This window comes from Lepisosteus oculatus, unplaced genomic scaffold (genome assembly GCF_040954835.1).
Source record: "Lepisosteus oculatus isolate fLepOcu1 unplaced genomic scaffold, fLepOcu1.hap2 HAP2_SCAFFOLD_40, whole genome shotgun sequence".
Lineage (NCBI taxonomy): Eukaryota > Metazoa > Chordata > Actinopteri > Semionotiformes > Lepisosteidae > Lepisosteus > Lepisosteus oculatus.
In genome coordinates this window covers 397,658-422,032 of record NW_027167934.1, presented here as the reverse complement: position 1 = coordinate 422,032, position 24,375 = coordinate 397,658, and the positions used below count along the sequence as shown (strand labels likewise).

At 45.6% G+C, this 24,375-nt stretch overlaps 8 non-coding genes across 8 annotated transcripts; 5 read left to right on the top strand and 3 right to left on the bottom strand.

The window, feature by feature from the left end:
- Positions 1 to 6,593: 6,593 nt before the first annotated feature.
- Positions 6,594 to 6,675, top strand: trnas-gcu (transfer RNA serine (anticodon GCU)). The gene has a single exon. It is a non-coding gene; the product is annotated as a tRNA-Ser (tRNA).
- A 1,345-nt stretch (positions 6,676 to 8,020) lies between these two features.
- trnas-uga (transfer RNA serine (anticodon UGA)) lies at positions 8,021 to 8,102 on the top strand. Its single transcript has one exon. It is a non-coding gene; the product is annotated as a tRNA-Ser (tRNA).
- Positions 8,103 to 15,314: 7,212 nt separating this feature from the next.
- On the bottom strand, positions 15,315 to 15,456 carry LOC138228158 (U4 spliceosomal RNA). The gene has a single exon (XR_011185244.1). It is a non-coding gene; the product is annotated as a U4 spliceosomal RNA (small nuclear RNA).
- Positions 15,457 to 16,765: 1,309 nt separating this feature from the next.
- On the top strand, positions 16,766 to 16,884 carry LOC138228435 (5S ribosomal RNA). The gene has a single exon (XR_011185512.1). It is a non-coding gene; the product is annotated as a 5S ribosomal RNA (ribosomal RNA).
- A 639-nt stretch (positions 16,885 to 17,523) lies between these two features.
- On the bottom strand, positions 17,524 to 17,693 carry LOC138228136 (U1 spliceosomal RNA). Its single transcript, XR_011185230.1, has one exon. It is a non-coding gene; the product is annotated as a U1 spliceosomal RNA (small nuclear RNA).
- Positions 17,694 to 22,955: 5,262 nt separating this feature from the next.
- LOC138228372 (U5 spliceosomal RNA) lies at positions 22,956 to 23,072 on the top strand. The gene has a single exon (XR_011185452.1). It is a non-coding gene; the product is annotated as a U5 spliceosomal RNA (small nuclear RNA).
- Positions 23,073 to 23,302: 230 nt separating this feature from the next.
- On the top strand, positions 23,303 to 23,444 carry LOC138228282 (U4 spliceosomal RNA). The gene has a single exon (XR_011185368.1). It is a non-coding gene; the product is annotated as a U4 spliceosomal RNA (small nuclear RNA).
- A 759-nt stretch (positions 23,445 to 24,203) lies between these two features.
- LOC138228400 (U5 spliceosomal RNA) lies at positions 24,204 to 24,318 on the bottom strand. The gene has a single exon (XR_011185480.1). It is a non-coding gene; the product is annotated as a U5 spliceosomal RNA (small nuclear RNA).
- Between the last annotated feature and the right edge of the window lie 57 nt (positions 24,319 to 24,375).

Sequence of the window (24,375 nt, the reverse complement as noted above, 5' to 3'; positions counted from 1 at the left end):
GGCACTCTATGTTAGACTGCATCAAGAAGGCAGTGGCGGCGGCGGCGGCGCGCGCTGCAGCCGTGGCCGAGTGGTTAGGGCGATGGACTAGAAAGCCGTCGGGGTCTCCCCGCGAAGCTTCGAGTCCTGCCGCCTACGGTGTCGTCGTGTGTCTGCGCAACAAAGGAAAAGCACCTGTTTCGCTTTTCCCGCAACTTTTAAAACGCGAATGATCTGGATTTCTACATGATTGGCTCTTAAAATGTGATCTGATCTTCATCTGACGCATAATAATAAATAAAGACAGTCTTGTTTAACAAACAACACACACAACATTTTACATTGTCAATTCAGTTCAAATCAATGTATTTCTATATAGCACCTTTCACAACAAGGTTGTCTCAAGGCACTTAACAATGCAAGTTGTTAAGAGCCTTGTGTCTAATATGCCACTTAGGTTACGTGCTGTCTCTTTGAGGCAAATGTTTAAATCCTCTGAGTTAAGTGCTGAAGTTATAGTAGTCCTATCAGTATTGTTGCCTCCGATCAACAGATCCTCAGTTTTCTCAGAGTTGAGTAACAAAAAGTTTTCACACATCCAAGTCTTTCCTTCATTAATGCATTTAACTAAAGTGATAATAGAAGAGTTGTCGTTTGGTGTAAACAAAATGTTTATTTGAGTGTCATCAGCATATGAATGAAAGTTCATATTATTTTTTCGTATTATCCTACCTAGCAGCAGCATGTAGAGAGAGAGAGCAATATTGGTCCCGGCACTGATCCGTCTGGTACCCCAAATTGAACTGGTGACGTTGATGAAGCAGTACAATTATTAGATATTTGAACATAATGAAAACGATGAGTAAAATGTGAAGTAAACCACTGAAGGACGGTTCCAGATAAGCCAACCTCAAACTCAAGCCTGTGTAACAAAACAGAGAGGTCAACCGTGTCAAAGGCAGCTCTAAGATCTAGAAGCACAAGCACTGTTGCATTCCCCACATCAGTAGCTAAGAGAATATCATTTACGACTCTCGTTAATGCAGTTTCAGAAAGCAGACTGAAATTTCTCAAGTATATTATTTGAATCCAGATACGATTGACATTGGGCAACAACTATTCTCTCAAAACTTTTAGATTGAAATGGGACCTTTGAGACAGGCCTGTAGTTGTTAAGAACTTGTGGATCCAAATTTGACTTCTTAAGGAGCGGTCTAACAACCGCTACCTTAAATTGATCAGGTACAACGCCTGACGCAAGCGATGCATTCATCATACTAATTATAGGTCCTGCCAGTCCTTCGAGGGAATCTTTGACTAGCTGAGTGGGGATGGGATCTAGCGAACAGGTGGTTGACTTTGTCTTACGTCTGTGTCCATGAGTCCACCATAAGAAGAAATCTGAACAGGAGTGGTGATCATGCGAGGTCACCACGGAGGAAACCACTGCTCTCCCCCCAAAAAAACCCACCACTGCCCCTCTCAAGTTTGCTAAAGACCACATGGATGTTCCACAGCAACTCCTGGAACAATGTTCTGTGGACAGACGTGACAAAAGTTGAACTTGTTGGTAAATGTGCACAGCGTTATGTTTGGAGATAACAAAACACTGCATACCAACTCCAAAACCTCATCCCACCTGGGAAGCATGGCGGAGGCTGTACGGCTTGCAATCATCGAGGGACCGATGAATTCCAAAATGTATTTGGAAATTCTACAGCAGAATGTCAGGGTGTCTGCCTGTGATCTAAAACTCAAAAGACGCTGGGTCATGCAACATGACAAAAACAAAGGAGTACATCAACAACAGAGTGGCTGAAACAGAAGAAATTCCGTATTTTGGGATGGCCAAGTAAGAGTCCTGACCCCAATCCCATTGAAGTGCTGTGGCGTGATCTGAAGCAGGCCGTTCAGCGTAAGACATCCCAAAAATATACATGAACTGAAACAGTTTTTCATAGAGGAATAGGCCAAAATACCTCCTAACCGCTGCTCAGGTCTGACCAGCCGCTACAGAAAGTGGGGATTGAGGTTTTTGTCATAAAGGAGGTTCCACTAGCTCCTTAATATAAGGGTTCACGTACTTTTTCCATCAATGACCTTGATTGTTTAAACCATTTGGTCAATAAAGAAACAGCAATGTCAAATGTTGGGCGTGTGTTGTTTGTTAAATCAGACTCTCTTTATTAATTATTATGACTTAGATAAAGATAAGATCACATGTTAGGAGCCATTCATGCAGAAATCCACATCATTCCGAAGGGCTGTTTACAAAAGTTTTTCTCCCAACTGTATGTGAGAGAAAAGAAGAGACGCTCACTGAGTAAGGTGGGGTTGTAGCTTTGCAAATCAAAAGGACATTTGTACGCTCAAAATGGGACGGGAGCACCCCAGATGGGACTCAAACCCACAATCCCTGGCTTAGGAGGCCAGTGTCTTAGCCATTAGGCCACTGGGGTACACTGGGTGAGGTCGATCATGCTGATGAAGAGCCAGTTTTTTTTTTCCTTTGCTTTTTCAAAGGGATCCCCAAAATTAGGAAAGTTAGGCAGCAGAAGGTTTACTGTGACCTGAGAAGGACCGGCATCCAATCACGGTGGTACACACACACACGCTCTCACTCATCTGAGCTACACGGCTACCAAGATGATCTCAGGTGCGCCGAGCTGGTACGGAACATATTGAACTGATTGACGGCGAATTGTCTCTCAGACAGGCTTTTCACCTCTGAGCTCCCTGACTGACAGTAATCAGCTAGGTAGTGAAACAGTCAGCTGCTTCTAAGCCTTAAACAGCTGCATCTCGGCGCTTCCACAGAGAGATGATTTGAAAGCCAAACATCGCCCATTGGGAACACCTTACTATCACTAGTTTAAGAGACTCTTAAGGTCTTGCAGAGGTGCCTGTCAAATAGCATGCGCTTTGCAAGCTATAGGTGTTTAGGCTGAGGCAGAATGCCTGTTAACAAAATGTTTTTCTAAAGGGGCCTCGCACTCTTTTCCAAGCAATGGTCACCATCCCCACCGAGTGTCACAATGTAGTCATGTCCTAGGACATCACCTGTTAGTCTCCATTTGTCTGCCACCAACACTTTAGGTTACGGGGTCACAACCGCACCCCGGAGACCAGAGGAGCCGTTGGCGTTCTGGCGGCGCAGATTGGGCTGAAGGTGGGGCGCTTGAATCTCGCTGTTGGAGGCCGTCTGAAACTGACCCAAGCCTTTCCCTTGAATTAAATGTAAATAAGAAATGAACCCCAGATGCACATGGAATCAATCACGTGTTTCCTTTGAGCCGTTTCAGAGACTGCTCCAGAGTTTACCTTGCACAGATGCGCAAAGATTAATGATGGGGGTGCACGCTTCCAGGCATCTTACAACTGTAGGGACTGATTAGAGACAATTCGTAGCTTGTGCTCATTTCCCTCTATTCCCCGTGTTGCAGTGGTAGGATGACGTAAATTCCTGCTTCGAAACGTAACGGCATTATAATCAAGTGCAGGAGCTGAGGGCTTTAGTTTTGTTTCGTTTTCCGTGGCGTTCGTAAGCGCGCAAATCAAAGGCAATTCCTGCGTCTAACACGAATGTAAATGCTTTTGAAAGTGCAGTGTGGTGCAGCTTGTAAAATCCTTGTCCACATTTTTGGTTTGTTGATGTTTTTTCTGTCTGCCAAAGTTGCATTTTGACATCCGGACTGGGGGACTTTATCATTTGAACGTGAAGCCAGCCTTAAACCCTCTGAGGCGTGTCTGTCTGCCGGCACAAATCTTGTGAAAGGTATTTTTTTTAACGGAGAGCAACTTTAAAAAGGTTTCCGCAGCCAAATCGCAGTCCGTGTTTGATTATAGGAGGAATGCGGCGGCAGCGAGCTCGCATTTGTCGTGCTCGAGTGGTTAAGGCGATGGGCTCGAAATGCGTTGGGGCTTCCCCGCGCAGGTTCGAAATCTGCCGACTCCGGCGTCTGCCGCACGTCGCCTTGTGTCTGCGCGGCAGAGGCGAAGTGCCGCTTTTCCTTTCCTGGTACTATTACAACGCGAAATCGCTTGGACCCGCTGCCATGGAAATCAATTCTTCAGATAACTACACATTTTGCGTTCGCACCTCTGGTGCTCTACTTATGCCTTTGAAAACCTAATGAATAAAACTGAAAGAACCGACACGATATGTAGGTGCTGGTAAAGCACGCAGTAAAGAACTGTTAACAGCAAGGGTTTCAGTGGGCTAACTGAGGAGAAGGCGTGATCGCTAATTGTTGACTTTTTATTTGGTGTTAGAAACACTCTTACTGTGCATGACGTGCAACAAATGTAGCCACAGAAATTGCATCACGCTTTCATGTATGCTATTGCAGACACCAACGTTGCCTAGATAGAAAACCGAAATAGCCGTGGGTTTGCTTGCTGGTCTGAAGGATCTCTCTTCGAATCTCTATCATTTGTCAATGGAAGTAAAAGGCGCTGCAATCTCATACGTTCAGAATCAAACCCGCAGCTGTTGTTCGACTTTATTTCTTGACTAATTACAACTGAGTGTCGCATGAGCAGTTACATAAACTTGTCTGGTATATTTGAACACAAATGCCGTTCTTCAATTAAAACTAACAGTACATTGTCAGGGACATTCAGTTCTATACAAACAAGAGACAGACAAGAGAATATTTCTACCGTTCATGTGGACTACGTGTTGACTTACTGATCGGAATAATTGAAAGGTTCGGGCTCATAGCCGATGCAGTGCGTGCTAATTAGAACAGCAACGCTGAGCTCTCAGCACCGTACTGAGCCCAGGTGTTTTTCTAAAGCTGTCAGGTGCAGTTCATTTACATGAAGGAAATCTCTTACTGGGTACGATTACAATGCAGTAAGTAGCACAGACTACTTAGGGAGTAGCCCGATATGTTTAAAAACGACCCCACCCAGGCAAGAGTCGAACCTGCAATCTCCTGATCCATAATCAGACGCGTTATCCATTGCGCCACTGGCCCTGGTATGACATTGCAGGATTGTAACCCAGTGAGATCAGCACTGCACCTAGTAAAATATTACCCCCGGTCCATTCTTTTCCAAAAGTGAGAAACACCTGTTTTCTACATTTTGTCTGTTTTAAAACCATATCTCTTTAAACCAAACCAAGAGTTTGTCTTTTGCACTGATATTCTGATTCATTTCGATTTCAAAGAAAAAAAAAACATTATCTTCCAAAGCATCATAAAATTGTCCATTCTTCCAGACTCTACTTCTCTCTTGTAGTAGTACAGCAGACCTTTCCAGGTGAGCAGATCACAGAGTCCGAAATATGCTTCCTCCATCAAGCAAAGTACCTGAACATGACTCTGTCTTCATAAAAGCGCCCCTGTAATAAAGAAATTAAATCCGAAATCAAGAGGGCAGTTGCCTACTGAAGTTCAAGAAGTCATCAATTTTAACCTAGCAACACATTAAAGGCTGCATCTATACAAGTACGATTCTAGAAATGCTCACCAGATTACGTTTTAAGAAGGAACTGCGCCTCAGGTTCCGCCGAGATCTTAACTTGGATGGCAGGATTCAGAGTCCGGAGTGCGGACTGATGGCGCACGGAGGGTCCACATACTGTGGATCCCTCAGTTTTCTTCCGCGTGTTTAAACCGCCAGCGTGTGACTCCCCTGTCCCCGTGACCTCATTGCTCTGCTCTCGCCTCTGTGCAGCTGAGCCCGACTCATGGTAAAGTGGAAAAAAATATGCCCTGATATATGCAACGTGAGATTGACTCTGGAGCGAGGATAGACGTTACCTTTTTATCGTTGAACAGGATGTATGTGATGTGGCGACTAGGTTCAATTTTGTATCCTTTTAAAAGATTAAGGACTGGGGTGAGTGTGATTTACCACCCTTTCAGCTAAGAACCCGACATGAGCACCGTTTAAGCTGCATAGACTCGGTCGTTTAACTCTTCTCCATTAGCAGGGTTAAGGTTAAAGAAAAAAAACATTGCTGACTTCTTTTTTTTTGCCAGCCGCTAGCGCTGATTAGCAATGTTTGTATTTCATGTTTTGCAAGTTCCATCCATTTTAAGAAAAACAAGTCGCGTTAAAGACAGGAAATGAATACTTGCATTTAATTAAGTCTAGCCGTAGGCGGTTGTCTGTAAGGACCAGTTCTGTTCAAGAAGACAGAACAAAGAAGGCACCACTGGGATTCGGACTCAGGATCTCCTGTTTAAGAGACAAGCGCTTTAACCAACTAAGCAACGGCGCCCTGGTAGTGTTGTCCTTTTGCAGCCACTTGGACACACCACTCAGACACATCTGCATTCGGTGTGTGCTCCGCCTGCTCGCTGAGCAAGTTGCCACCTTTACATACAATAGCAACATCGACACCAAGAGAAAGGATGACAAATGGCTTTTATCTGGAACTTTTCATGTCCAAGGAGCTCAATGTGCTTTCTGTGTACAACAGGGCCAGTGAACTCCACAATGGCCACTGAACCACAGCAGTGGCTTGCTGGCTTGACATCTCCCAAGGAAAATGTTGAAATCGCATGTGGAACAGGAAAAGGACCCTCGAGTACGAGGGAAAAAAAAGAAAAAGATCATCTGGAGCGCGCCAACCCATGTCTGGACAGCCCAGTTTCATCGACGAGGTGGCCGAGTGGTTAAGGCGATGGACTGCTAATCCATTGTGCTCTGCATGCATGGGTTCGAATCCCATCCTCGTCGCTCTCTACGTTTGACGTTGGCTCTCCTTTTGTTTGCTCCAGTACTAGAGCCTTACATTTTCTAGCGGTGGCTGAACATGGTATAGTAGGCTAACGTTGGTATCGAGCAGTGGTAGTAACAGTATTTACGTGCCGCTGCTGCCAAGTGGCTCTGGGTTGAGACCGCGTTTTCACTTACTTGCAGCACAAACGGAGAAAGCGATTTTTGACAGTCTCTCGAGAGACTGCGCTAGGTGTTTAGGGATAGACTTTGTCAGTTCCCCCTGGGATGATGGCCTCTCAAATAGTTTGTGATTCCTCTAGACGTTTATACAGTAGAAGCCTGCTTCGTGGCTTAAATCCAAGCTAAGGAAACGAGTTAGAGGTCTGATGCAGAACTGCGAATTCAATGAAGGGGAACACTACAGTACATTGCACTGTATGTCTGAGGAAAGCTGCCCCCTTCTGTTCCTTGTCGACCGAACAGAGGACTGTAAAGGATACCGCCAAGAAACTTTAGGATGCTGGTTGGAATCCAGCTCCAAAGAAGCCCCTTTGGGTGTTATGTAATCAAAAAGTAAGAACAGAGAATCTCCCTTTGATCAAAAGCGCAACAGAACTGTTTTCCGTGGAGCAGGTTTCAGACCCGTAGACCTGTTTTATTTGTAGGGCAGGGCGCATTCCCAAACGCGAATCTCCTGTTTTAGAAATGCTTTGGGCGGCGTGAAGTGAAAATAAGAAGTGGGCTCCAGATGCACATGGAAACAATCAAGTGTTTCATCCGAGCTGTTTCAAAGACTGCTCAACAGCTTTCCTTTTACAGAGGCCCAACGATTAATGATGGGGGTGCACCCTTCAATGTGCCTTACGACTCTAGGGAGTGATTGAGACGATTCGTAGCGTGTGTTCATTTCCCTCTATTCCCCATGTTGCAGTGGTAAGATGACGTAAATTCCTGCTTCGACACGTAACGGCATTATAATCAAGTGCAGGAGCTGAGGGCTTTTGTTTTGTTTCGTTTTCTATGGCGTTCGTAAGCGCGCAAAACAAAGACAATTCCTGCGTCTAACACGAATGTAAATGCTTTTGAAAGTGCAGTGTGGTGCAGCTTGTAAAATCCTTGTCCACATTTGTGGTTTGTTGATGTTTTTTCTGTCTGCCAAAGTTGCATTTTGACATCCGGACGGGGAGACTTTATCATTTGAACGTGAAGCCAGCCTTAAACCCTCTGAGGCGTGTCTGTCTGCCGGCATGTATCTTGTGAAAGGTATTTTTTTTTTAACGGAGAGCGACTTTAATAAAGTTTCCGCAGCCACCTCGCACTCCGTGTTAGATTATAGGAGGAATGCGGCGGCGGCGAGCTCGCTGTAGTCGTGGCCGAGTAGTTAAGGCGATGGATTTGAAATCCATTGGGGACTCCCCGCTCAGGTTTGAATCCTGACGACTACGGCGTCTGCCGTACGTCACCTTGTGCCTGTGCGGCAAAGGCGAAGTGCCGCTTCTCCTTTCCTGGTACTATAAAAATGCTACATCGCTTGGTCCTGCTTCCATGGAAAGCAGTTCTTCAGGTAATTCTACTCTCTTACCAAAGCTGTTAGGTTCCTTTCCGTGGTGAGATGGGTTGTCATGCAACGCTGCCACATAGTGCCGACAGACAAGTGTGTTGCGGGAGAAGAGAAAAGTGTTTGAAGATTTAAGAGTGTCTTAGGTGGAGCCAAAATCAAGTGTCACAAATGCAAGTGGGAAGATTTCCAATGTTTAATATGGTCAAAATAAGCGGAAGTTACCAGCTGGTCCGGCACAGTCTGCCATGCTTTTGTCATATACTGTAAAGTGGTGTGGAACTGGGTGTCGAACTGGAGCCTCACCATTTGCATATGTGAGGCTCCAGTTATACATCGAGTGTCACATTAAATGACAAAAATGAAGAGAGTTAAAGCACCTGGAGAGGTTTTCTTACAACTTTTGAGCTGACACAGTTTTGGAAAATGTTTCCTTCACGCTGCACTGAACAACATAGGCAGCCAAGAGTCTCCAAAACAAAACAGAATGGACAGATAGGAGAAAATTCCCACTCGTCCTGAAGTTCCCAAAATCCAGCACTGAGCGTAAACAAAGTGTTTAAGTAGCGTGGGAATGCTAACCCTAACCCTAGCTGGAGTTTGAGCAATCCGGCACTGAGCGTAAGAAGATGAGTCAAAGTAACGTCTAATCGGATTAGTTTCCTTAGAGCTGGTTCAGAGTTTGCTCAAGAGTTTACCTTTCACAGATGCGCAAAGAAGAATGTTGGGGGTGCACGCTTCAAGGCGCCTTACAGCTGTAGGGAGTGATTCGAGACGATTCGTGGCGTGTGCTCGTTCCCATATACCGTACGACCCGGGGTGCAGTGCTAGGATGACGTACAATACCGCTTGGGCACGTAACAGCGTTATATGCAAGTGCAGGACGTGAGAGTTTTCGTTTGTTCGTTTTGTTTTGCTCTGCTTTGCTTTGTTTTGCTTTCCATCGCGTTGGTAAGCGCGTAAATAAAAAGGCGATTCCTGTGTCTACCACTAATGTAAGAGCTATTTCAAGTGCGACGTGGTGTGGCTTTTCAAATGCTTGTGGGCATTTCTCTGTTGTTGATTCTTTTTTTGTGTGTAACAAAGTGGCATTTTCATGTCCGGACGGGGAGACTTTATCATTCTGACATGAAGCCACCCTTAAGTCCTCTGAGGCGTGTCTGTCTGCAAGGCTTGTATTTTGGAAATGTTTTTTTGAAACGGAGAACGACTTTGAAATAGGCTTCCGCCGGCGCCTCGCGATCCAGGTAAGATTGTAGCAAGAACGCAGCGGCGGTGGGGCTTGCTGTAGTCGTGGCTGAGTGGTTAAGGCGATGGACTAGAAATCCATTGGGGTCTCCCCCCCCAGGTTCCAATCCTGCCGACTACGTTGTCCGCCTTCAGTCGGTGTGTTTCGGCGCAAGCAAAGAAGCGCGCCTCTTTGCTGTTCCTGGTGGTTTTAAAACGCCCAATCGCTTGTACTCGCTGCCTTGGAAATAAGTTCTTCAGCGTCCGCAAATGGCATTTTGCAGCTGGAAGCAGATGTCGACGCGTTTTGCACAGAGCACCAAAAAAGCGTCTTTTTTGAAGGCCCAGGCACTGAGCATTGGTGGTTCAGTGGTAGAATTCTCACCTGCCACGCGGGAGGCTCGGGTTCGATTCCCGGTCAATGCAGTGGCTTCTGCAGCGAGCGGCTCCATCACTTGCATCCCCTTGCAACTCGCAACTGAAAACCCACTGAAGCTAAGCAGGTGTGAGCCAGGTCAGTACCTGGATGAGGATGAGCTACAGGGAAAAACTAAGCTTCCAGCTGGAAGAGGTGTTAATGGTGCCGGCGGGGGGGCGCTCACCCTGAGGTCTGTGTGGGTCCCAATGTCCCAGTATAGTGACGGAGATGCTGTGTTGTAAAAGGGCGCTGTCTTTTGGATGAGATGTAAAACCGAGGTCACAGCGCTCTGTGGTCATTCAAAATGACCACCAAAACCTTTGACAAAAGCTCTTGGTAATTGATGGTCTTCAATAATGCTTCTCCTTTAGGTACATTTTAAATCAGCTGAAAAATGCTGTGAAATGGGGGGGCACTTCAGGCCAGTGTAGGATTTGGGTTACAAGAACCATGAAACTGCACGAGAAAGCCCGTACACTGAATTACACGGCTTTCTATTCAAAGGAGGACAAAAGAAATTCCCTGAGTTTGATTTTTTGCAGCACAGAGAGGAGCACTGTCGTGAGGCCGGTTAGCTCAGTTGGTTAGAGCGTGGTGCTAATAACGCCAAGGTTGCGGGTTTGAGCCCTGTACGGGCCAGGTCTAGGTCCAGGTCCCTGTTTGTGAAACAGGCAAATGACTGTCTCAGGGGCCCATTCCTCATTCTCAAGACACATGTATGCAGTATGTACACCGTGCATTGAGCAATAGGGATTGAATACACCACAGGTAAGGTTAGAAGTCATTCTGAGGTGCCACATGTGAGGGATACAGCTAGGCATCCGAAATGTAGGGTTTGAGACCCTTCAGGAGTACTGCATTCTTTGAGACAGACCCGTGCATGTTAAACAAATGATCATTTCTTTCGGCATTAGGGACTAAATATACTAAACATATGATGCTAAAATGTTATTTTCACATATATTAATGTAATAAATGATTGCTTATGCTTTATAAACAAATCTAATTAAAATAAAAGCTTAAGTTTTGTATTTATCTTGTACCATAGAACATGATTTTCTTTGTATTTCAAGCCCACAAAGTGTCCAAATGACGCACTACATGATATAAGGAAGATTATCACATGCATATCGGTATTATCTTTCTTATGAAAATGCATTCCTTTCATTACCTTTTACTTTTTAAAATGAACTCAAATTGAGTATAATGTAATAATTTAAGTAGAATAGATTCTAATAATATAATGATCCAGTGTTTTGCACTACTTCACTGCTTCACTGCTCTATGCCATCTGGAAATAAATCCTCAGACTGCTTACTGCCCTGGGCATGTACCAATAAATTAAAGGAGCACATCTGTTTATCACTGCGTTGAAGCAGGAGACACACAGTCTCTGCAAACACATCCTAGATACAGTGTTCCAGCACCTTTGACCTCATCCAGAACGTATCATTTCTTGAAAGGGATTGCTGTCCGAATGCACATCTGAATCCCAAACAGAATCTCTAGTAAAATACGATCATTTGTGAAACAGGCAAATGACTGTCTCAGGGGCCCATTCCTCATTGTCAGACACATGTATGGAATGCTTTCACCGTGCATTGAGCAATAGGGATTAAAAACACCGCAGGTAAGGTTAGATGTCATGTTCTATGATCATTTCTTTCAGCATTAGGGACTAAATATACTAAATGTATGATGCTAAAATGTTATTTTCACATATATTAATGTAATAAATGATTGCTTATGCTTCATAAACAAATCTAATTAAAATAAAAGCTTAAGTTTTGTATTTATCTTGTACCATAGAACATGATTTGCTTTGTATTTCAAGCCCACAAAGTGTCCAAATGTTCTATGATCATTTCTTTCAGCATTAGGGACTAAATATACCAAACGTATGATGCTAAAATCCTGAAAAAAGGATGTGCTCCATCTTGTCAGTAGATTGGATTCCAAAACTGATTTGGGTCAATATACATTACCTTTGAAATTAAAGTACAGTCTACTGTAGGGAACCATCAACTTAGAAAGCATTGGCCTTCCCTGGGGGTCAGATAGGTGCAAAAGATAAACCTTTATCCTATCTTTATCTTAAGATAAGTTGCCAAGCAGTATTTTTCCAAGTTTCACCAAGCACATCATGTTGCCATAGTAGACAAAGTTCTATAAAATGTTAAATAACTTTTAAAAAAAGCATCTTGGTCTTACAGTACTGTACAAGGTGAATTAAACTGTCCCTGGTAATAAAAAGTAATTAGAAGAATCTCAGAAACTTTATCTCTAGAAACATTAGCTCTTTTATATCATGTAATTTAGTGTGATGTTGTCAGAATTCAAGGACATTATCACACACAGAAATTGGTTCAGTTAAATCTAAAAAACACAGCTAAACATGGGTTTAAATGTAACAGAAGTCTTACCTCTTGTCAAAAGATTTAATTCAAGAAGCGATGTAATAAATGATTGCTTATGCTTTATAAAGAAATCTAATTAAAATAAAAGCTTAAGTTTTGTATTTATCTTGTACCATAGAACATGATTTTCTTTGTATTTGAAGCCCACAAAGTGTCCAAATGATGCACTACATGATATAAGGAAGATTATCACATGCATATCGGTATTATCTTTCTTATGAAAATGCATTCCTTTCATTACCTTTTACTTTTTAAAATGAACTCAAATTGTGTATAATGTAATAATTTAAGTAGAATAGATTCAGGTAGGAAATATAGAGTCATGATGTTTATGGCTGACATCATTTCACATGGGTGAATTTTAAGCTAAGAAATAAAAACATTTACAATGAAGATACCATTGCTTAATTTTAAATGCCTTTAAAAAATAAATACCTCCTGAGAATAATTTGCCACTCCCAGATCCTTGGTAAGCTACTGTTTGAATCCAATCAGGAGAGGAGCATCCAGGGAGTGCTTTCTATAGAGTCCAGCTTGGGCCACTCTCTTCCAGCCTGCTGATACTTTTTAACTACTCAGGGCCTGTAAGGATATAAAACACCGGTTTAAACATTTTATACCTATAAGACAAATTAGAATTTTAGAAAAAATAGATACATCTGAAAAATAAAAAGTCTTACTGCTGATAGAGTTCTTCAGAGCTCACATCTTCCCCTTCCTTATCCGCTTCTGTTTCAGTTTCTAGAGCAGCCTCTGGCATCTCTTCCTCCTGGACAGCGGCCTCTTGCTCAGGGCCGCTGGAATGCAGGTAGATTCTTTTCAACATGCTTTTACATAATATGTTGTAACAATGATTTCAAAAAGAAACTACAGAAGCCTTACAGATTAAAAATATCTCACCTTGCCAATGTGTCTTCAGGCTTCCCATGTACAAAAAGGCCCAAGGACTCTAGCAGTCTAACAACCACTATCCTGTTTGCCTCACCAGACACGATCTCTATTCTGTGGTAATCCACGATGACCCCGTTCTTCAGGTGATTCATCATGTCCTCCCTCGCCTGTTGAGAGGCCATCCTGATCTTTTCTGCCGTGGCGTGCTTCATACACGCCCTCTTCAAGTGAGCAGGAAGCTGATCAAGAGTATTCAGGCACATCTTGCACACCAGGGGAATCCTCGCGGGTTTCCTTTGAAAATAAATAATACCATCTGTGTATAGAAACAAGCTAAGACTGATTTCTTAAATTATCCTTAATTTTCTCTCTCATAGTTTGAGCATAATGATTTTATTGCATTTATATAAGAATTGCTCATTGCTCCTAAATAAATAATGGTTTCATAAAAAAGTGAACACTTACTTGGTCTCAGTCACAGACTTTCCAATAGAAGCCATTGTGGAGTTCAGCAACTGCAGGTCCTAGAAGTGGGGAAGGAATTTTAAAAGAGAAATTGAATTACAATACAGAAGGAATGGCTGAGGGATCACTGAAATATATATATACAAATTCCAAAGACTGAGTCCATATAGAAACAACTACCTTTCATTTTCAGTATAAGAAAAAAAAACATTATCTTCCAAAGCATCATAAAATTGTCCCTTCTTCCAGACTCTACTTCTCTCTTGTAGTAGTATAGCAGACCTTTCCAGGTGAGCAGATCACAGAGTCCGAAATGAGCTTCCTCCATCAAGCAAAGTACCTGAACATGACTCTGTATTCATAAAAGCGCCCCTGTAATAAAGAAATTAAATCCGAAATCAAGAGGGCAGTTGCCTACTGAAATACAAGAAGTCATCAATTTTAACCTAGCAACACATTAAAGGCTGCATCTATACAAGTACGATTCTAGAAATGCTCACCAGATTACGTTTTAAGAAGGAACTGCGCCTCAGGTTCCGCCGAGATCTTAACTCGGATGGCAGGATTCAGAGTCCGGAGTGCGGACTGATGGCGCACGGAGGGTCCATATACTGTGGATCCCTCAGTGATCTTCCGCGTATTCAAACCGCCAGCGTGTGACTCCCCTGTCCCCGTGACCTCATTGCTCTGCTCTCTCCTCTGTGCAGCTGAGCCCGACTCACGGTAAAATGGAAAAAAATATGCCCTCGACGTGAGATTTATTCTGGAGCGAGCCAGTGTTGCGCATAGCTGCCTTCAAAGCAGTTAACCCAGGTTCGATTCCCGGCCAACGCAGTTGCGAATGTTTTCAAATGCTGTCATGAGCCTTGGATTGTGACTAGCAAAGCGAAGCCTTTTGAAAGAGCTAAAGCACTGCAAAACGGAATTGAAGGAGAATCTTACAGGGGATTCTGAGCAGTGTCTGCATACATGCAGTCAGATAAAGGTGCTGAAAGCTTGAGCTACTCTCAATGTCATGCTGCCCTTCCCCGGAGTAAATCTGTTACATTGAAAGAATGCTTCTGGCAGGTTCAAAAAGGGACCCTTGTTAATTGGAGAAATCAATGTTTTCGAATGAATTCTGTATGCGTTAAAAGACAGCTATACACAGAAAACATGCAGGACACTGCTCATGATGTTTCCCGAGCCGAAACACAGTGCGTTTTTCCAAGCCATTTGACAAAGCCCACCCACTGAAAACTGCAGCAGATCGTGTAAAGACGTTCAACTTTGTAACTACTGCACGCACAGGAAGCAGAATAAATTCCTCTTTTCAAACTGTCAAAGGTTTGCTTTGCGAACGCTGCAGGACATCGCACAATCTCTTTTGAATGGGGACAAACGATTTCTTATGGGGCGCAGTAAGTACAGACGTTTAAAATGCTCCACTCATGCCGACGATGCAGCATGAAGAAGCGCAACCTAACGTTTGACAGACAAAAGCCAGGCGCCGCTACGAGCAATATGAAATCATACTGACAGCACACGGCGTTTCGCGCTGACACAAAAGTAATCTCGACAGACGCTGTTCTCTGCATAAAGCTGAAAGAGCTAAAGAGCGTTTCTGTTGACATGTAACAAGCTCGTTTCTTTCTACCATGATATCACCGTGACCAAATCTGTCTTTAAACACCTTGCTCAGTCTCTGACGAGACTGTCAAAAATTGCTTTCGCCGATTGTATTGCAAACCGGCGGAAGCGGGGTATTGGGAAAAGTTTTCAACTAGCAATAATCGCGCCTCGGCTAAACCTCACAGGCTACGATACTGCCACTGCGCAAAGCTGACGGTTGCCAGGCAACCGCGGGGATCCTATGGAAATCGTTATCGATCGTCTCATGGCATGTCGTTGCTATAACGCTTCATATTTGTCGTCTTCTTCTTCTTCTAGCTTGAGGTTTTGAAGAATTTCATGACAGACAAGGGCTCCGTTGGGAACAAAGGGCGTTGTGAGAAAACCGTTGCTTATTTTCAGCAGCAGAAATACAACCCTTTAAATACAAGATGACAGAACAATGACGAAGGGCATGCCGGGAGGAACTCATGCACTACAGAGGAAAGGGGGCGGGCACGTACAGTTCACATTCAAGCCACAAGTACTCTTCTTGGATGTTGCACAAACAAATCCTAACGTCTTGAAAGCATTGCAGCATGTTTGTGTCCCACTTCCCGTGGCTGCGGGACGACTGACACGAACGGACAAACACAATCTGTGGCGTTTAGCGTGAAATAGTCTTGCAGGCATCGTGCTGTCTCACTGCATTATTATACCGCTGGAGGAAACAGTCCATCTGGCCATGAAACTCATTTGAACGTCTAGCTACAGCAACTAACAATATCATGATTTATTCAGGATGTGTGGAATCAGCACGTCCCGGAGGCAGCTTCCGAAATCGTGAGCATTCTCTGGTGGTAGGGGCGTTCAAGATGGCGCTCAGGTGGGAGGTAAAGTTTAGTGGTTGGGGAGTTTTTTTGAGTTTTTCATGACCTGAATGTTAATTTTTGCTTTTTTTGACTACAGAAAAATAAGGACTTAACACTAGTTGTTTAAACTTCAGTTATAATTGAAAGAAAAAAAAACGATTTTTTTTTAGGTTTAAAAAGTCCGATATGAGTAACACTGGGAAAAGAAAAGAGAGTGCTGGGTCTTCGAAGGAGAACTCTAAGATACCTCAATCGTATATGTATAGCACTACAAAAAAATCGATGGCAACTAAAGGGAAAAGTGAAGAAGCTGCAGGGGCAGCAACAGGGCGGAGGCGCCGCGCGCCCGGCCGATATGTTGGACCGGTGCGCTTTACGTGCTGAAATAAACACGAGACAGCCCCGAAATGTTTCCAGAGTGCTGTGCACTGGAGGTTTTTGTCTGGTGAAGACTTGCCTGGTGCTCCTCCGTGCAGATTGTTTGTCCTCCTCCAGTGCGGGACGAGCCAACACAAGGGAGCGCATTCGCCAACATCCAGGCATGCAATGCGATTTGGAAAGCAGCTCCTTTCCAAAGAGTTGCACACGAACGATCCTTCAGTCCCGCTCGGGGGGCACGGAGCCCCCGCCACACACAGCTTCAAGTAGCGAGTCAGGCGCCTGGGTTTTCGGTTACGGCCACACCACCCTGAACACGCCTGATCTTGTCTGATCTTGGAAGCTAAGCAGGGTCGGGCCTGGTTAGTACTTGGATGGGAGACCGCCTGGGAATACCAGGTGCTGTAAGCTTTTGCTCTCCCAGCCAGCAGGGGTCGCCGTTGGTTCCGTAGGCTTTGGGAGGAAAACCTGCAGGATGGAAAGGTGATCTATAGCCTCATCTCTAGAGATGTTTTGTTGCTGTGGCATGTGTGTGACCAGTATTAAAAAAAAAAACCCGTTTGTAAAACGAATATTGAAGCTGCCTCTAAATCTGCAAATGAAGACAAGTCGATAAACCACTTGTTTTTCGTATAACTAGACATATATTCATTTGTTACTGATTTCATTCATTGAGCACGGATACAATAGAGGTACAGCAATTCACTGTTTGACATGTCTGGTACAGAACCTACAGAACCGAGCAATCAGAAAACGGGTGAAACTGTCTTTAGACTCAGCATACAGTACCGAGGCCCCCCATGACCAAATAAAGGCTAACCTCGATAATCAGCCTAAAGAACGCAGACTACAGCAAAACGACTGACTTTGAAAAGGGAATGAACGTCCGGAAGGAGTAGTGGAACTAGCTTGAGATGCTTCTCCGGACCCCTAACTAAAAGCCACCGAGAACCAGCAGCGGCGTCGACTCCTTTCGAACCGGGATCCTTCCGCAGCCATGCAGCTCGTGGTGTCCTAACCCTCCCGTATCTGATTTTGGACCAAGCACATCAGGGGAGAGCGCGAACGCAGTCCCCCACTACCAGAAATTATGCAGTCGAGATTCCCACATTTGGGGAATTCGCAGGGGTCAGCACAGCCGGAGTGCAATGGCCGAGCCTCGCCCTGGGTGAACCGATTTCGATTTTTAAGAACTTTATTTTCTTTTCACAAAAAAATACAGGACATCACAAATCAGAAAGCTTTACATTAATATACATACTTAAAAAAGTATATATGATCACATCTCATTACATTTTGACACGGTAACAGTTACATAGCAACAATTTTCTTTTTTTCTGGTGCAAATCACATTCTTTACTTAAACTTGATAATGTTTTTCACAGTTTCTTGAGATATTGACCTATGCTCTCTATTTCCCACAGATTTTCTGCTTCCTCCCTCCCTTCTCTCCACAGATCTCTGAGGTAATAGATTTCTCTCAGGTGATGAACAAGGCCAGGCTACCTGCAGCCTTGACTGGAATCTTGATGCCTTTGAACAGCCCCATGTTCCTCACTCTCCACAGGGCATCTTTCCCACTGTTCACCACGGCCCAGATCCTGTCAAACACGTCAGGAGGAAGTTTGACAGGAGAGATGCCGTATATGACGAAAGCAGCAGTCAGGGTAAATTGGGACGAGAGAGCCTGCAACCAATCTTCAAACTGTGCCCAGAAGGCCTTTGCAAAAAAGCAGGACCACAGGAGATGGGATACAGTCTCCTCCTCGCCGCAGCCCACCCTAACGCAGCGAGGGCTGGGGGTGAGGCCCCTACGGTACAAGAAAGTTCGTACCGGTAAACACTGGTGGACGACACTCCAGGCTAAATCTCTGTGAATGTTGCACAGAAACTTAGAGGATGTGTGTTTCCACACCTTCCTTGTTTGGGCTGATGTTAAAATGCCCACATGGGTCTGCCTATTGTTCTGGGGTGCAACGAAATCTTCCAGTTTTTGGACCCTGACATCTCGGAGGGGAATATGGCCAATTGGGTGAGATCTTAGAAAACTTTTAACTGTCCCATAAATTACAGGGCATGTGTCAGAGAGTTGGACGTCCAGCTTGGGTCTGACACCCCACACTCTGAACACCTCCCTACCTACCCAGAGCCTGGAAAAATAAGTCCAGGTACGCGCTGCAGGTGCTGTTGCAAAGCCTCTCAGCACAGAGGCCAGGAAAATGCACAGCAGCTTCGTAGCAATATCTGGGACAGACTTCCCCCCTGAGGGTAGCGGCCTGTACATTATTTCCCTTCTGAGTCTTTCCTGCTTCCCACCCCATAGAAATTGAAACATCAATCTCCTCATCACCGCCGCAACACGGTGTGGGATTGGGAAGGTAGAAGCCAGAAAATTCAAGACAGGCAAGAGCTCGGCTTTGATGACCAGCACCTTCCCTGTCATGGTGAGGTCTCGGTTCTTCCATTGCATCAGTTTTTTGTTTAAGATTGGCAATTTGTTCTGCCAATTAACTGTTCCCATCTCTTCTCCAAAATACACCCCCAGGACCTTAATTCTCTTCTCTTGCAGCCTGAGATCATGTCCTTCTTTTGGCTCCCTCCAGTTCTGATAAAAAATCTCACTCTTAGATTTGTTAATTTTTGCGGAGGAAGCCAAAGAGAAACGATCACAGCACTGCAGAGCTCTGCTAATTGAGGCATTGTCAGAGAGGAGCAGGGTGACGTCATCCATGTATAGAGATGTCTTTACCTCTCCTCCCCCACTTCCAGGCACTGGTATCCCATTAATGGCCTGATCCTGGCGCAAGGCACAGGCTAAGGGCTCCATAGCCAAAACGCATAACAAGGGGGATAATGGGCAGCCCTGCCTCACCCCTGAACAGACTTCAAAGGGGCGTGATCTATTGCCATTAACCATGACTCTGCTGTTGCTACCTGTGTACAGCAGGTTAATCCACTTTCTCATGATGGGGCCAAACTTCATGTGCTCAAGTCCCGATGTTAAGTACTGCCGGTTTAGGCGGTCAAAGGCCTTTTCTAGGTCTACACCTAAAATGCAAAGAGGGAGGGAGCGATCCTCAGAGTACAGACAGACATCCCTCAACAAGGCCAGGTTGTCGCTCATCAGGCGTCCTGCTATCCCACAAGTCTGTTCTTTCCCTACCAGTGAGGCCACTACATTTTGTAGGTGCAGGAAAAGGGCTTTGGACAGGATCTTAGTGTCCAAGCCTAACAGGCTGAGGGTCTCCAGTTCTTTATGTCATTTTTTGCTCCTTTCTTAAACAAGAGAGAGATAGTGCCTTCCCTTAAGGAGTCAGGCAGCAATTCTGTCTTATAGCTTTCCTCGAATAGGAGCAGTAGCGGATCCTGAAGCAGATCCCAAAAGGTGCAATAAAATTCTTTAGGGAGCCCGTCAGCACCTGGAGTTTTCCCCTTCTGTAAGCTCTCCATCGCCTGTCTCAGCTCTTCTACTGTCAAATCCCTCTCAAGTACTTCCCTATCTTCTTCACTCAAAACGTTTTCTAGCTTTGAGGTAAAAAAATGAATTTCTTCATCCTTTAGCTCTGTAGAGCTGTACAGTCTTGAGTAGAAGGCCTCGGTGCAGGAGAGGATAGCACTCGGCTCTGTTCTCTCTCGTCCCTCCTCATTAACTACACTTTCCATGACAGACTTGGAGCCTACCACTTTCCTGAAAAAGAAGCGAGTACACTTCTCATTTTCTTCCAAGAACTGCACTCTGCCTCTTAACAGCACTCCTCGACTACTTTCTTCGGCTATGCTCCGGATGTCCTTTTTTAAAAGGGTGATATCCTCGAGCACATCGAAGCCACTGTGCAGCATCGTGTAGAGACGCTGCAGCTGCCTCTGTTTCCTGGCTAGCACTCCTCTCCGTCTGGCAGCAGCCTTCCTTCCCTCAGCCATGAAAAATGCCTTTGTCCTCATCTTCACCTCCTCCCACCACTCTCCTACTGACCCGTACAGACACTGCAAGGACAGCCACTGTGATAGTTTCTCCTTGTAGCGGGATACTACCCCCTCGTTCTCTAGCAGCTTTGTGTTGAGTTTCCAGAGGCCTGGGCCAAAGACAGTCCCGCCCTGGAGTTCCACTCTACACCCTAAAGCCTGATGATCTGAGAAGAAGACAGGCTGAAGAGTGACCCCAACAACTTTCACTCTCTCTGAGACAAAGCAATAGTCAATTCTGGAGCTGCTATTCCTCCCTGACCATGTATATCCTGCTGTTGTGGGATATATACATCTATATGTGTCTGAGAGTTTAAAGTCTTGAACTAAGTTTTGCAGGGCCAGTGAGCTGGAATCCAATTTTATCGGAGAGCTAGACTGCCTGTCTGTGTGCTCTAAGATACAATTAAAATCCCCTCCCACTATCACGTCTGTGCTACTTAACAATAGGGGAGAGAGTGCCTTGAGTAGCTCCACCCTTCCTCCCACGTCAGTAGGACAATACACATTGATTAGCCGCAGGTTAACGGTCCCCCATTCCACATCCACACACAGCAACCTGCCATCTATGACCCTCTGAATACTTTTCAATTTGAAAGCCCATCCTTTGAAAAGAATGGCCACGCCAGAGGCTCTGTTGTTATTGTCCCCTGACCAAACAGAAGGCCCTTTATCCCACCTATCTTTAAAGCTTTTATACCTCTCTTGATAGGCTAAAGCACACTCCTGCAACATCAACACATCTCCCTCTCTCTGCTGGAGGTAATCAAAGACACACTGGCATTTAACTCTGTCATTGATACCTCTGGTGTTAAGAGAAATTATGTTTAGAGCCATTTTACATAAGAAAGTGGAACCAGTCTTTACAAAACACATTTCTCTTCGGTCTCACCTGTTACCTTCTCTTTCTTTTTCTTCTTACCAATTTCCTGCCAGCCATCCTCTGAATGAGCCTTCATCAGGGTGGCAGCAGTAAAAGCGTTCACGGAGTCCATTTCAAGGAAGGGGGTAGAAAGAGGGGTGGAGGGGTTCCAGCTGTCCCCATCGCCATGCTCTCCTTCCTCCTCGCTCGGGGAGAAAACAGAGTCATTTTTCCTTTTCCTCAAGTCCAGCTCCTGGGAGCACTGAGGGGAAAGGGGTGCAGCCGATGCACCAGTCTCCTCTTCCCCCTCACCCACCAGCTGTTGCAGATCCTCCGTGACGGACTGGATGGAGGAGAGGAGGGCATCTGTAGCACTTGCAGAGTCTGAGAAAAGCAGCTCCGCTGAATCCTGGGTATCGTCGCTGGACCCGCTCCACCGGGGGGCCCCACACTGGCCCTCGTTCTGAGGAGCAGGAGTGGGGGAGGGGTCCTCGCTGTTCTCGGGGGTTTTCAAACCCTCGTGCTTGTCTGGTGCAGTCTGCGGTTGTGGGAGCGTAGTGGATTTCTCTTCCACCGGCCCCGGAGCCACAGCAGGACTGATCCTGGCTGGAGGCTGAGACTCTTTGTCCAACAAGGGTTCTTTGTTTGACTTGTTGTTTGCTTTGGCTTTTCGGGCCGGTTTGGCTGAAACAAGCACTGCCTCATCCTTTCTCATTTTGAGTTTATTGGCGTAGGCGTGAGGGCAGTTCTTAAAAACGTGTCCTTCCGAGCCACATAAATTGCACTTTGGCAGCATTGAACAGTCAGAGGCTAAATGTCCCTGTTTGCCACAGGTCTTGCAGCATTTCACAGTGCAGGACGATGCCAGGTGTCCCACAGCACCACAGCGCCGACACACCTTTGGTTGTCCCACATAAAAAACATAGCCATTGCAGGCGCCCAGCTGGATTGTAGAGGGCAGGTGCCTTAAGCCTCCATTTACATTGTCCGGTAGTAAGCGAACCTCGAATTTCCTTGCTCCTGTTTTTATACCGTCAACATCTCTAACCTCAGTTCCATGGTGGACGGTGCAGTACTGGTTAAGCCAGATGTGAATGTCCTCCGTCTTTGCCAGTTCCGAGAACATAACAACATGCACCGTTTTCCTCTCTCTCTGTGTCAGAGGCTGCAAGTTGATCTTCTCAAGTGCAGGAACTTTCCCTCTTTTTGCCTCAAAGACATCCACGCATTGTTCAAACAGAGGATAGGTAGCAAATACAACCTCAAATGCTTTCTGACCTGGGAGAGCAAAGATGAAATCCAAGTGCCGAGGTTCAAAGCCAAGTTCCTTCTGTAACACTTTTCTGCTGAACTGCATACGATCCATGAAGAGGTCATCCAAAAGCTCAAAATGTACAGCATTCTTGCGGGATCCAAAGGTTGCCATCTCAAACTGCAAAACAAACACTGCTTCCACAAAACAAGAAAACAATCCAACTACTCCAACTACAGGCTGATCAAGGTATCTCCCCTGCCAGGTAAGCCGAGAGCCGCAGGCGATGAGCCCGGAGCTGAACGGGCCCCACTGGCTCGTTTGTAAGGCCAGGTGCATTGCCAACCACGACCGGCAGGGCAGAGGCCTTGAAGGCAGCCTGGGCTCCTGCAGCTGTCCAGCCACGCACTCTGGTTTCTCTTCATCTCGTACAAATCTTTTGCCTTTTACTAAAGATTTCCATGGAGAGGAGCATGAATGAGTTCCATACAATTTTTGTGCTTTCCTGCCTTCGGGTGGGGCGCAGCTGGGCTGGTCAAAGAGAGAAAACAAAACCGCTCACAATCGCTCTTATTACGGCGACTGTGGCTGTCTGCTCTGCCAGTCCTCGGTCTCCGCCTGTCTGATTGGCGCTCTTTTCTTTGGGGGGCGGGAAGTGTCCGGCCGCAAATATGAAGCGTTACAGCAACGACATGCCATGAGACGATTGATAACGATTTCCATAGGATCCACGCGGTTGCCTGGCAACCGTCAGCTTTGCGCAGTGGCAGTATCGTAGCCTTTGAGGTTTAGCCGATGCGCGATTATTGCTAGTTGAAAACTTTTCCCAATACCCCGCTTCCGCCGGTTTGCAATACAATTAGCGAAAGCAATTCTTGACAGTCTCGTCAGAGACTGAGCAAGGTGTTTAAAGACAGATTTTGTCATGGTAACATCATGGTAGAAAGAAACAAGCTTGTTACGTCTCAACAGAAACACTCTTTAGCTCTTTCAGCGTTATGCAGAGAACAGCGTCTGTCGAGATCACTTTTGAGTCAGCGCGAAACGCTGTGTGCTGTCAGTTTGATTTCATATTGCTCGTAGCGGCGCCAGGCTTTTGTCTGTCAAACGTTAGGTTGCGCTTCTTCATGCTGCATCGTCGGCATGAGTGGAGCTTTTTAAACGTCTGTACTTACTGCGCCTCATAAGAAATCGTTTGTCCCCGTTCAAAACAGATTGTGCGATGTCCTGCAGCGTTCGCAAAGCAAACCTTTGACAGTTTTAAAGAGGAATTTATTCTGCTTCCTGTGCGTGCAGTAGTTACAAAGTTGAACGTCTTTACACGATCTGCCGCAGATCTTACAAACGAGCCAGTGGGGCCCGTTCAGCTCGGGGCTCATCGCCTGCGGCTCACGGCTTGCGAGCGTGCCCAATCCGTGCGATAACTCGGAAAACACCCGGCCACACTGTGCCGGAAACGACGCACTCTGGGAAGCCGCTATGCAAAGCGAGGTCCCAGGATCCCCTGCGGCCGGACACTTCCCGCCCCCCAAAGAAAAGAGCGCCAATCAGACGGCCGGAGACCGAGGACTCGCAGAGCAGACGGCCACAATCACCATTACAAGAGCGATTGCGAACTTGCTTGTTTTCTCTCTTTGACCAGCCCAGCTGCCCGCCACCTGAAAGCAGGGAAGCACAAAAATTGCATGGAACTCATTCATGCTCTTCTCCACAGAAATCTTTAGTAAAAGGCGAAAGATTTGTACGAGATGAAGAGAAACCAGAGTGCGTGACTGCACAGCTGCAGGAGCCCAGGCCGCCTTCAAAGCCTCTGCGCTGCCGGTCG